General features: G+C 40.9%; 2 pseudogenes; both read right to left on the bottom strand.

Annotated features, from left to right (window-relative positions):
• Positions 1 to 5046: 5046 nt before the first annotated feature.
• LOC119279761 lies at positions 5047 to 7791 on the bottom strand (annotated as a pseudogene).
• A 228-nt stretch (positions 7792 to 8019) lies between these two features.
• On the bottom strand, positions 8020 to 12122 carry LOC119279760 (annotated as a pseudogene).
• Between the last annotated feature and the right edge of the window lie 902 nt (positions 12123 to 13024).

Here is a 13024-nt window from a genome sequence, read left to right as displayed (position 1 = left end):
GTTGGAATTCGAGCCGAGTCGAGCCAGCTCGGCTCGACTCGCTAGAGCTCGTTTCGTTAACGAGCTAGCTCGACTCGACTCGTTACTATAACGAGCTCAAACCCAAGATTGGCTCGACTCATATAACTCGCGAGCTGGCCCGTTTAGCTTGTTAAGCTCGTTAAAGATATAAACATAAAGCCCTCAAATATGATAAAGATGATTATGTATATATTAAACATATATATCACTAAACAATTGTAATTTCCTTGTAACGCATGAGTCTCCTAGGAGGCTAGGACTTCAACGGTTGGGCCTTGGGTTGTGCGCCTGGGACGTAGGTTTTTTAGTGGCTGATCTTTCTTTGTATTGGGAGTGGCTGATCTATTGTATCGAGCCTAACGAGTTACATGAGTACTCGTGAGATTGGCTCGTTTAACTTGGTCTATAAACGATCTTAAACTAAAACTCAGCTCAACTCGTTATTCTTCGAGTTCGAGTCGATTCAAGCCGAGTCACGAGCTACTTGTTTAGCTTGCGAGCTTCGAGCTTGTTTTCCAGCCCTATGTGTCGGTGTGCAGAATTGTCCTAGGCAATTGTTAACAAGACCGGTAATCATTATTGCAATTTCATATGAGGGAGAGGCATAAGCTAACAAACATTTTCTTCTTGGATCATATGCACTTATGATTGGAACTCTAGCAAGCATCCGCAACTACTAAATATCATTAAGGTAAAACCCAACCATAGCATTAACATATCAAGTCCCCTTTATCCCATATGCAACAACCCCCTTACTCGGGTTTAAGCTTCTGTCACTCTAGCAACCCACTATAAGCGAATCATGAACGTATTGCAACACCCTACAGCGGGAATCCCGCACGTGTGCGTGGCACGAAAGGCACCATAGGATAACACCAAAATAAAATATACTACTAAAACTAATCTAGATCATCAATCAACCCAAAGAGAAAGGAAATCTACTCAAAACATCATAGGATGGCAACAAATCATTGGATCATAATATATGGCATAAAGCACCATGTTCAAGTAGGTGATTAGAGTAGGGTGCGGGGGAGTGGACCACTGAAAAGAGATGAGGATGGTGATGATGATGGTGATGTTGATGAAGACGATCACCGCGGCGATGATTCCCCTCCTGATGGCACTTAGGTGCCACTTGGAGAGAGAAGGAGAGGTTCTCCCCCTTGTGCATCCTCCTCCATGGCCTCCCCATGGATGGGGAGAGGTTCTCCCTCTGGTCCCTGGCCTTCATGGCAATGATGGCCCCTCCGAGATCCTCCCCCATGGCCTCCGGTGATGATGGCCCCCTCCAACAGTGTGCCGGAGAGGGCCTAGATTGATTCCTCGTGGTTCTGGAGGCTTGCAGCGGCGGAACTTCCAATCTCTCTTCTGTTCTGGTTTTTTTGGATTTATAGGAGGGGTTGGCGTTGGTTTCACCTCAAGGGGGCCGACGGGGAGTCCACGAGGTAGGTGGCGCACCCTAGGGGGCGCGCCTTCCACCCTTGTGGTGGCCTCGGGACTCCCCTCTGGTAGCTTTTCGTTCGGGTATTTTTTATATTTTCTAAAAATATTCTCCGTTGATTTTCAGCGCATTACAAGAACTTTTATTTCTGTAGAAAAACAACACCATGGTAGTTCTGCTGAAAACAGCGTCAGTCCGGGTTAGTTCTAATCAAATCATACCAAAATCATGTAAAATATTATAAACATGGCATGAATACTTCATAAATTTTAGATACGTTGGAGATGTATTAGCTCTCTCCCCCCTCTCATGGTGGCGCCGGAGTGGCACGGGGGCAAGGATCGTGATGGCGATCTACATCAACAACCTTGCTACTGTCAACACCAACTTTCTCCCCCTCTATGCAGTGGTGTAACCTCTCTTTTTCCCGCTGTAATATCTACTTAAACATGGTGCTCAACACTAATATATTATTTCCCAATGATATGTCGTTATCCTATGATGTTTGAGTAGATCTATTTTGTCCTATGGGTTAATTGATGATCGTGATTGGTTTGAGTGTATATTTATTATGGTGTTGTCCTATGGTTCCCTCTGTCTCGCGCAAATGGGAGGGGTCCCGGCTGTAGGGTGTTGCAATACGTTCATAATTTGCTTATTGTCGGTTGTCGGAGTGGTTGAAGCCAGAACATGGATAAGTGGGTTATTGCGTATGGGAGTAAAGAGGACTTGATACTTAATGCTATGGTTGGGTTTTACGAGCTTAATGATCTTTAGTAGTTGCGGATGCTTGCTAGACTTCCGATCATAAGTGCATACAATCCAAGTAGAGAAAGTATGTTAGCTAATGTCTCTCCCTCATATAAAATTGCAAGAATGATTGCCAGTCTAGTTATCGATTGCCTAGGGACAAATGACTTTCTTGTTGACAAAAGCTATCTACTTTTATTACCTTGCAATTTATTCATAGCTTTACTCTCGCAAAGTACTCGTAGTTTTATTCTTGCAAAGTAGTTTCATAGTTGTTCTAGGTAAAGCAAACGTTAAGTGTGCGTAGAGTTGTATCGGTGGTCGATAGAACTTGAGAGAATATTTGTTATACGTTTAGCTCCCCGTTGGATTTGACATGCTTATTTATCGAAAAGGGCTAAAACTATCGCCTATACTAGTGGGTTATCAAAGAGGAGGGCAATCACGGGGTTGGAGATCATTGCACAGCAGAAGGATGCACGAGAGGAGGGCTATCGGGAGGTTGGAGATAATCGCTCGTCTTGCTCATGAAGACATGAATCTAGCGATTAATGTGGACCACAAGGATGAGCAGATGGTTGGCCAGGAGCACTTGGAGGATGGATGCAAGAATGCCCCAATAGTGGTGAAGCAGTATGAGTGCTCGACGCAGTTTGAGCAGGATGCTCAATGCTCCCACCGCCGCCTGCCTCGCCATCTTAAGCGTATCAAGTAGTATAGTTTGTTTCTTATAGCTACTGCCGAGGATCCGACATTTGGGATTCCCTTTTAAATGAAAACAATATGTTATTTGAATGTTTTTAATCACTAGTTGTATGCTATGTTCTGGATTTCCTACGTCGAGTGAGTTTTGCATGTTCAAATAGAGTGCAACATGCAGAACATGCCAAAAATAGCAACACACAAAACTTGCCAAAAACAGCAACATGCAAAACTTACTTAAATTGGAGTCAAACTTGTAATATTGAATTTTCAAAACTTGTGGTATTGCAATTTTGTGATTTTCCCACAAACTAGTTGACACAAAGGACCCCATGCACAAGGATTTTAATTTTTGAGATTTTTCATTTTCATTGATTTTTTCCAATCTGGGGTCAAACTAGCAAAATGTTTTGGAATTTCAACTTTGGTTGTGTCCAATTCGTACACCACCAATGCAAAAGCATAAAATGATTTTAGCCAATTTTTGGGACCAAACTACATCACACTTGTATTTCATATTTGAGCAAGTTCAGATAATTCACTAGAAATCTAGTAAATCAATGAAATATAGTAATACTACTCTGAAATTCAAGAAACTTGGTTACTGGGTTACCAATGTGCTCTACTTTGGATGAAAAATGAAAAGACCTAGTTTTACAACTTATTAAGCACTTCCTTCACAAAAAAATCATTAATCACACTTGAAAAATAGAAATAATATTTTTTATTACAAACATTATAATGTTTCTATGGCAATAACTTTCACAATGGTAACACCCATGGTTGTGCCAAATTTGGACAAGTTAGCATTGACTATTCAGTGGCTAGGTCCATGTGCATATGCCTTGAAATCCATGCAATTTCATACTAGATAGGCCATTTTTGTGAAGTTTTTTTAAAGTTGTGGTATGGAGAGTTTATGGTTTTTATCACAAACTCCTTGACACCAAAGGGCCCCATGCATAAGGATTTTAATTTTTAAGACTTTTTCCTTTTCTTTGATTTTCCAATTCTAGGTCAAACTTGCAATGTTGACCATTCCTACAAAATTGTTTGGAATTTCAATTTGGTTGTGCCCAATGCATACACCACCAATCTAAAAGCTTAAAATGATTTTAGCCAATTTTTAGGACCAAATTACATCACACTTGTAGTTCAAATTTGAGAAAGTTCAGAAATTCACTAGAAATCTAGTAAATCAATGAAATATAGCAATAATACTTTGAAATTCAAGAAAATTGGTCAGTGGGCTTACAATGTTGTCTACTTTGGATGAAAAATGAAAATACCTAATTTTAAAAGTTATTCTACGGACTTCCTTCACGGAAAATTCATTTCTGGCACTTGAAAAATGGAATCAATATTTTTTTATTACAAAAAATATTATTCATATGGCAACACTGTTCACAGTGGTAACACCCATGGTTGTGGGATTTCTACTACGCAACTTTATTCTTGTAGACTCGTGTTGGGCCTCCAAGCGCAGAGTTTTGTAGGACGGTAGCAAATTTCCGTCAAGTGTATGACCTAAGGTTTATCAATCCGTGGGAGGTGTAGGATGAACATGGTCTCTCTCAAACAACCCTACAACCGAATACAAGAAATCTCTTGTGTCCCCAACACACCCAATACAACGGCAAATTGTATAGGTGCACTAGTTTGATAGAGAGATGATGATACAAGTGTAGTATGCATAGTAGAAATATATTTTTATAATCTGAATAAATAAAAACAGCAAGGTAGCAAAACAATAAAAGTGGGCACAAAGAATATTGCAATGCTTAAAAACAAGGTCTAGGGTTCATACCTACACTAGTGCAATCTCTCAACAGTGCTAACATAATTGAATATGTTGGTGCAATATTTGCCTACCTTGTGTTTTGGAGATTGTTGATAGAAACAGGTATGGACTGATTTGTTTGCTAGTACATACAGAGAAAAAAAGGGTCGATACACAACCGAAGAGAATGTTGTCTTCGATGATGAGTTCGAGGAACTTCACCGAAGTACATCTTCGTTGCAGAGAAGAACAAGCTATAGTTGTTAAAGTAATAGAGTTGAGAAGATTAATGTGAAGAAATCGACCCCTCGAAATTTCCTCCTGAAGCAAAGCTTTCGATTCAGTACTATCATTCGGCTGACTCATGATTCTTGATCATGTGGTGGTGGTGATGCTCGATGCTCCTCTTGGATGACTGATCCCCCAGGGCGTCACAATTCTCCTTCATCGCTCTGTTGCCCATGTAGTTCACCATGTCAGCCTGCATCATGGTGCTCCTCCCGTCCGATGACCCAGGGCTCATGATACCCACCCCACCTTGAGGTGGTGGTGGTGGAGGCACCATAGCCATCCCCGCGTACCCGTTGGGGATGAACCCATGTCGCCGCCCATCACCGAGAACATGTCGTTGGTCGGTGCCATCAGGTACATCATTGGGCCAGGTAGATGCCCTTGCTGCACGGAGTTCATCTATCCATGGAAAATGCCGGCTGGCACAGGTGTGTGGCCACCGACGCCAAATCCTCTGACGACGCTGGCCTTGACAAGGAACTGCTACAACGTCTCTCTCCGAGCGTCCCCTACCGGTTGTTGGCCGCAACCGAACCACCATTCCCCACGAATTGTAGAATTGCGCTGTTGCCCTACCTACCAGCAAGGTGGTTTCCAATAGGGAGTTGTCATCTAACGCTATGTGGGCCAAGTATCTTTGTATGACATTTCTTTTCTGGATTTCCCATCTTCGTATTTCCACTCTCACTCTTCAATAGTTGGCCCCCACTAGTGTACTTCACATGCATGCATGACAGTGTGGCAGAATCACTTTTTCTTCTCCCTCACAATAAATCCAACAATTTCTTTCTCCTTAGCTAATTTAAAACATCCATATCTTTTAAACCATATATTCATTTGTGATTTTTTATATATTTGAACTCCTTACGCCAAAACCTTTAAAATGAGATCAAACTTGAATATTTTTAACCATATTTAAATTTGAACATATATTTGACATGTCAAAATAATCTATTTCACAATGATACGCTACAATTTCACTTCCTGCAGTGGCTATTGCACAATTCAGAAACTACATTTCACTTTTCATGGGCTTCCTTCACAAAGAAACACCTAATTAAATTGCACAATTTTCAAATAACATATTTCACTCTTTTGAAATAAACTATTACACATGTTCAAACAATCAGTTTCACGAACGACACAATAGAATTTCACTTTCTGTAGTTACTCTTTCATAATTCAGAACCTACATGTCACTTAGACTGGTTTGGTTCAGGAAAATCACATATATTTCAATTACGAATGTTTAAAAAACTTATTCACTCTTTTGAAATAATCAGTTTCACATTTATACATTGTAATTTCACATTTGTGGTTAATATTTTTCACAATTCAGAACCTACTTTTTACATTTCACTAACATGTTTCACAAAAATAACATATATTTTAGTTACACATTTTTTAAAACCATATTTCAATCTTCTGAAATAATCAGTTTCACATTTATACATTATAATTTCACATTTTGTGGTTAGTATTTCATAATTTGGAACCTACATTTTTACATTTCGCTGTCATGTTTCACAAAAATCACACTTATTTTAGTTACACATTTAAAAAAACATATTCCACTCTTTAAAAAAATCAATTTCACATTTTGTTGTTACTACTCCCTTCGTCCCAAAATAACTGACGCAACTTTGTACTGACTTTAGTACTAACTTAGTGTAAAGTTGAGTCACTTATTTTGGGACGGAGGGAATATTTCACAATTCAAAACCTACATGTTACATTGCACAAGTGTGTTTCACAAAAATCACATATATTTCAGTTGCATGTTTAAAAAAAATATTTTCACTCTTTTCAAATAAACTGTTACACATTTCAAAAAGTTGTATGTTTCTAAAAAAATATGATGGTTTTACATATTTCTGTGGAAATAGTTATTCAAATTTTTTTCTAGTTATATAGGTTTGCTCCACATATGGAATGTGAAATGTTGAAATTTAAATGTGTTCGAATGTATTCAGGATTGGTCTTGTTTAAAAGGCCTTAGCGCTAGGAGTTCAAATATGTACATAAAAAATGGGAACTTATGGTTTAAAAGATAGGGACGATTTAATTTAGTAAAGGTGAAATAAAAGGTTGGATTTAACAAGAGAGAGAGGGAGAGAGAGACAGAGAGCACATTGTCATATTTCTACCATGCATCCATGCCAAAGATAAATAATGGGGACCACTAGCTATATTTTGATGATGTATACTAGTTTATAGCAGAAAATGAGAATAAAGTGGTCCCACCTGCACGCATCTTAACGCGAGCAATCAACGGTGGATTTGTTGCCGCTAGGTAGCATCACCGCGCAAAAAGACTTTCTGCCATTCCCCACCTTTGACTAGATAGGAAGTTGCGGTGAGGCATGCGCGACCTGAGGCTGGGCATGCATCGGTCGGGGATCCCAGTTGATCTCAGCCCACATCTCCTCCATCGTCTTCCAGCACAATGGGGGAGGCAAGGAGAAGGACCCTTGCCAGCATTAGCCACTTCCTCCTGCATCCACGCCACCTCCGCTTCCACCAACACCCACCACAGGAGCCTCCTCCATGCCCACCAAGCCATCGCTTGTAGCCGATTGGAACTCCTCGACATTCCATATGTTGCTCATAAGCTCATCCATGTTCATGGATCCAAAATTGCGCCCATCTCACAAACCGAGTATTGCTGCTCGTCCAACATCAATGCGAAGATCGAAGACTGCAGCATCTGCGCAACCGTCTGCCCCTCACCTTTGAGAATGTGCGGGTGTGAGGTGACTTCTCCCTCGGAGAACTTCATGTCCTTGCTCATCTTTGATGACATCCTAGAAGGTCTCTATGTACGCTCTTGCTTGTGATGTGTGGTTCAGTCTTGTGCGTCGCACCACCCTATTTATAGCCTGCCGCATGCAAGAGGTAAGCATCAATTAAAGCATTAGATAGCTATTAAATTCATGTGATTGATGAAAAAGGTGAGCTATAGATAGATAGGTACATAGTACATAGTTCGTCTCGTACTGGATAGATAGGGTGCTGCCAAAGTACCAAAAATTCACAAGATGCAGCCACCGCAGAGCCGCGACAGGGCGCCACCCTTCTTTGTGTTGTCGTTCTCCTTGGACTATTCCATCATCTTCTCCACCAGCTATAAAAAATCAAGACCAAAAGGTGTTACCATCAGCACGCTCACATTAACTATTTTAAGACTTGGCAATTATGTTGTTGCAAGCAATTGGCAAATTATGGTAAGTGTGGGAGGTTTTTTTTCTTAGAAAAGAAGGATCACCGCCGGCCTCCGATGCACACATCCATAAGAGTATCAGGGTTGATGATGGCTATCATGGTTTCCCAATGAGGGAGCACAACTGAATGCTAGTCGGACCATCAAGCAGCAAGTCACGACGGAGGGGGAAAGTGGATCGACTACCCAAGCATTACGATGGTTGACCACCGACAAGTCTCAAGGGATCCCGCGTGACCACTGATTTGAATAGCTCAGATTTCACTAGATTTAAGAACTATTTGAATGACTAAGATTTCACCTACGCGGAAAAGTGTGTCTATGTGACTAAACTCAACTCGTGTGTCATCTCCACTTCTTCATAAGAGAGGAATGGCGAAGACTCCCACACACACATGGACCACACACAAACTCAATCACATCATATTAAAGCGCGAGTACACATCAGCATATTGCTAACTTTCTTTTGTTCCATTTGTTTGAAGCTTCTCACAAACACATATACCTATAAATAGTAACAACAACACAAGTTTACTTGCTTGACTAGATAAACACTCACATTTGGGTCCTTCTGGGTTTTAGCTACTACTAGTATATTACTATACCACCCCACTCCGAAAAGGAAAGGTAATTGTTATCAACACCACAATTCATTCTCATCCTCATGCTAGCATGGCTATGGAAGCTGAATGGCGGCTCACCGTTCACGAGATGCATCTTCTGTTGCACCATGATAGGGCTCCACCTTTCTTGATGTTCACTTTCTCCTTGGACTATTCCATCATCTTCTCCACCAGTTGTTAGAAACAAATATCAAGAACACAAGGTGGTTTTATCAGCACGCACACATTAACTGTGTTAAACTTAGCAATTAGATTGTTAAAAGAAGATGGCAAGTGTAGGAGTATTTCCATGCGATGGTGGGAAAATGTACGTAACATTTTTTTCTTGGTCAACAAAATTGTCTTCTGCAACAAAACAATGATAGAGTTTAGTAACGGTAAGAACTGAAAAGAAGAAGAAAACTAAATTTTCTCATGGTTTTCACTGGTCAACAGCTCCCTACCTCCTCAGCTTTCAGACGAGCTTTCTCCTCCTTGACGTAGTTCAGTTCAGCTTCAAGCTCCACAGTATAAGCTTGTAGGATTATCAAAGATGGAGTGTGTACGTGTCACCGACCTTGTTACCACTATTGCAGAAATGGTATTGCATAAAAACCAACAATTTTGGCAGCAATGTAAGTACCTGTTCCTAGCATGCGATCGTTCGACTGACTCATGATTCTTGATGCTCCTCTTGGAGGACTTATCCTCCGAGGCGTAGCTGTTCTCCATCATTGCTCCGTCGCCCATGTAGTTCGTCATGTCAACCTGCGTCATGGCGCTCCTCCCATCCGACAACCCGGGGCTCACGATGCCCACCCCATCTTGAGGAGGTGGTGGCGGAAGCACCACAACCATCCCTGCGTACCCATTGTGGATGAACCCCATGTCATCGCCCATCACCGAGAAAATGACGTTGACCGGTGCCATTTGGGTACATCATTGGGCCATGCTACTGCCCCTACCGCGCGTGGTTCATCCGTCCATGGACCATGCCGACCGACGCAAGATCCCCGGACCACGCTGGCCTTGACAAGGAACTGCTACAGTGTCGTCTCTCTGACCGTCCCCTGCCAGTCGTTGCTCGCAAACGAACCGCGGTTCCCCACGAAATGTAAATTTGCGTGGTTGCGCTACCTACTAGCAAGTTGGTGTCCAATAGGGAGCCACCTTCTAACACTATGTGTGCCAAGTAACATTGTATTATTTTTTTTTCTGGATTTCCCATCTTCGTATTTCCACTCTCACTCTTCAACAATTGCCCCCCACTAATGTAGTTCACATGCATGCATGACAGTGCGGCACAATCACTTTTTATTCTCCCACACAATAAAAAAATCCAACCATTTCTTCCTCCTTAGCTAATTTAAAACATCCATATCTTTTAAACCATATATTCATTTGTGAAAAAAAATTAAACTCCGCGAGCCAAAACCTTTAAAATGAGATCAAACTTGAATTTTTCAACCATATTTAAATTAGAACATATATTTCACAATGATCCACTACAATTTCACTTTCCGTAGTGGCTATTGCACAATTCAGAACCTACATTTCACTTTTCACGGGCTTGCTTAAAAAAACACCTAATTAAATTGCACATTTTTCAAATAACTTATTTCACACTTTTGAAATAAACTATTACACATGTTCAAACAATCAGTTTCACAAACGACACACTAGAATTCACTTTCTGTAGTTACTCTATCATAATTCACAACCTACATTTCACTTCAGACTGGCTTGGTTCAGGAAAATAACATATATTTCAATTAGATATGTCTGAAAAAACTTATTTCACTCCTTTGAAATAATCAGTCTCACATTTATACATTGTAATTTCACATTTGTGGTTAATATTTTCACAATTCAGAACCTACTTTTACATTACACTAGCGTGTTTCACAAAAATCACATATATTTTAGTTACACATTTTTTTTAAAAATATTTCACTATTTTGAAATAATCAGTTTCACATTTATACATCATAATTTCACATTTTGTGGTTAGTATTTCACAATACAGAACCTACATTTTTACATTTCATTGCTATGTTTCAAAAAAATCACATCTATTTTAGTTACACATTTTTGAAAAAAAAACATATTCCACTCTTTCAAAAAATCAATTTCACATTTTATGGTTACTACTCCCTTCGTCCCAAAATAAGTGGTGCAACTTTGCACTAACTTTAGTACTAAGTTAGGGTAAAGTTGAGTTACTTATTTTGGGAAGGAGGGATTATTTCACAATTCAGAACCTACATGTTACATTCCACAGGTCTGTTTCACAAAAATCACATATATTTCAATTGCATGTTTAAAAAAAACATTTTCACTCTTTTGAAATAAACGGTTACACATTTCAAGAAGTTGTAGGTTTCTTGATGGTTTTACATATTTCTGTGGAAATAGTGTTTAAATTTTTTTCTAGTTATATAGGTTTGGTTCACATACGGAATGTGAAATGTTCAAATTTAAATATGTTCGAATGTATTCAAGATCGGTCTTGTTTAAAAGGCCTTGGCGCCAGGAGTTCAAATATATATAAAAATTCAAATAGGAACTTATGGTTTAAAAGATAGGGACAATTTAATTTAGTAAATGTGAAATAAAAGGTTGGATTTAACTAGAGAGAGCACTGTCATATTTCTGCCATACATCCATGCCAAAGACAAATAATGGGGACTACTAGCTATAGTTTGATAACGTGTACTAGTGTATAGCAGAAAAGGAGAATAAAGTGGTCCCACCTCCACGCATCTTGATGCGAGCAATCAATGGCGGATTTGTCGCCGCTAGGTAGCATCACCGCGCAAAAAGACTTTATGCCATTCCCCACCGTCGGATGGACAGGAAGCTGCGGTGAGGGACGCATGACCTGAGGCTGGGCATGCACCGGGCGGGGCTCCCTGTTGATGTCAGCCCATACCCCCTCCACTATCTTCCGGCACAGCAGGGGAGGCAAGGAGAAGGACTCCTGCTGGCATAGGCCCCTTCCTCATGCATCCCCTCCACCTCCACTTCCACCAGCACCCACCATAGGAGCCTCCTCCATGCCCACCAAGCCACCGCCGGTAGCCGCTTGGAAATCCTCGACATTCCATATGTTGCTCATGAACTCGTCCATGTTCATGTACCCAAAATTGTGCCCGCCTCGCACACTGAGTAATGCAGCTCGTCCAGCGTCAGCGCGAAGATCGAAGACTGCGGCATCAGCACAACCGTCTGCTCCTCACCTTCGAGAATGCACGGGTGTGAGGTGACTCTTTCCTTGCATAACTTCACGTCCTTGCTCATCTCTGATGCCATCCTTTCTCTACACTATGGTCTCTATGTGCGTTCGCTTGTGGTGTGTGGTTCAGTCTTGTGCGCCGCGACACCCTATTTATAGCCTGTCGCATGCAAGAGATAAGCATAAGTTAAAGCATCATATAGCTATTAAATTCACGTGATTGATGAAAAAGGTGAGCTATCAATAGATAGATACATAGTAGACAATTTCTCTCGTACTGGATAGATAGGGTGTTGCCAAAGCGCCAAACGTTCACAACATGTAGCTACCGCAGTGCTGCAACAGGGTGCCACCCTTCTTGGTGTTGACGTTCTCCCTGGACTATTCCATCATCTTATCCACCAGCTATAAAAAATCTAGACCAAAAGGTGTTACCATCAGCACGTTTACATTAACTGTTTTAATACTTGGCATTTATGTTGCTGCAAGCAACTAGCAAATTATAGTAAGTGTGGGAGGGTTTTTTGTTCTTAGAAAAGAAGGATCATCCCTGGACTCTAATGCACACGGCCATATGAGTATGAGGGATGATGATGGCTATAATGGTTGTCCAGCGAGGGAGCGCAACTGAAGGCTAGTCAGACCATTAAGCAGGAAGTCACGACAGAGGAGGAAAGTGGATCGACTACTCAAGCATTACGATGGTTGACCGCCGACAAATCTCAAGGGATCCCGCGTGACCACTGATTTTAATAGCTCAAATTTCACTAGATTTAAGAACTATTTCAATGACTAAAATTTCACCGACGCGGAAAAGTGTGCCTACGTGACTAAACTCAACTCGTGTGTCATCTCCACTTCTTCACAAGAGAGGAAAGGCGAAGACTCCCATACACACACACATGGACCACACACATTGCATCGCATTATATTAAAGCGCAAGTACATATCAACATATTCCTAACTTTCTTTTGTTCCA

This window comes from Triticum dicoccoides, chromosome 3B, assembly GCF_002162155.2.
Source record: "Triticum dicoccoides isolate Atlit2015 ecotype Zavitan chromosome 3B, WEW_v2.0, whole genome shotgun sequence".
In the NCBI taxonomy this organism is placed as follows: Eukaryota; Viridiplantae; Streptophyta; class Magnoliopsida; order Poales; family Poaceae; genus Triticum; species Triticum dicoccoides.
This window is presented reverse-complemented; position numbering and strand designations above follow the sequence as displayed.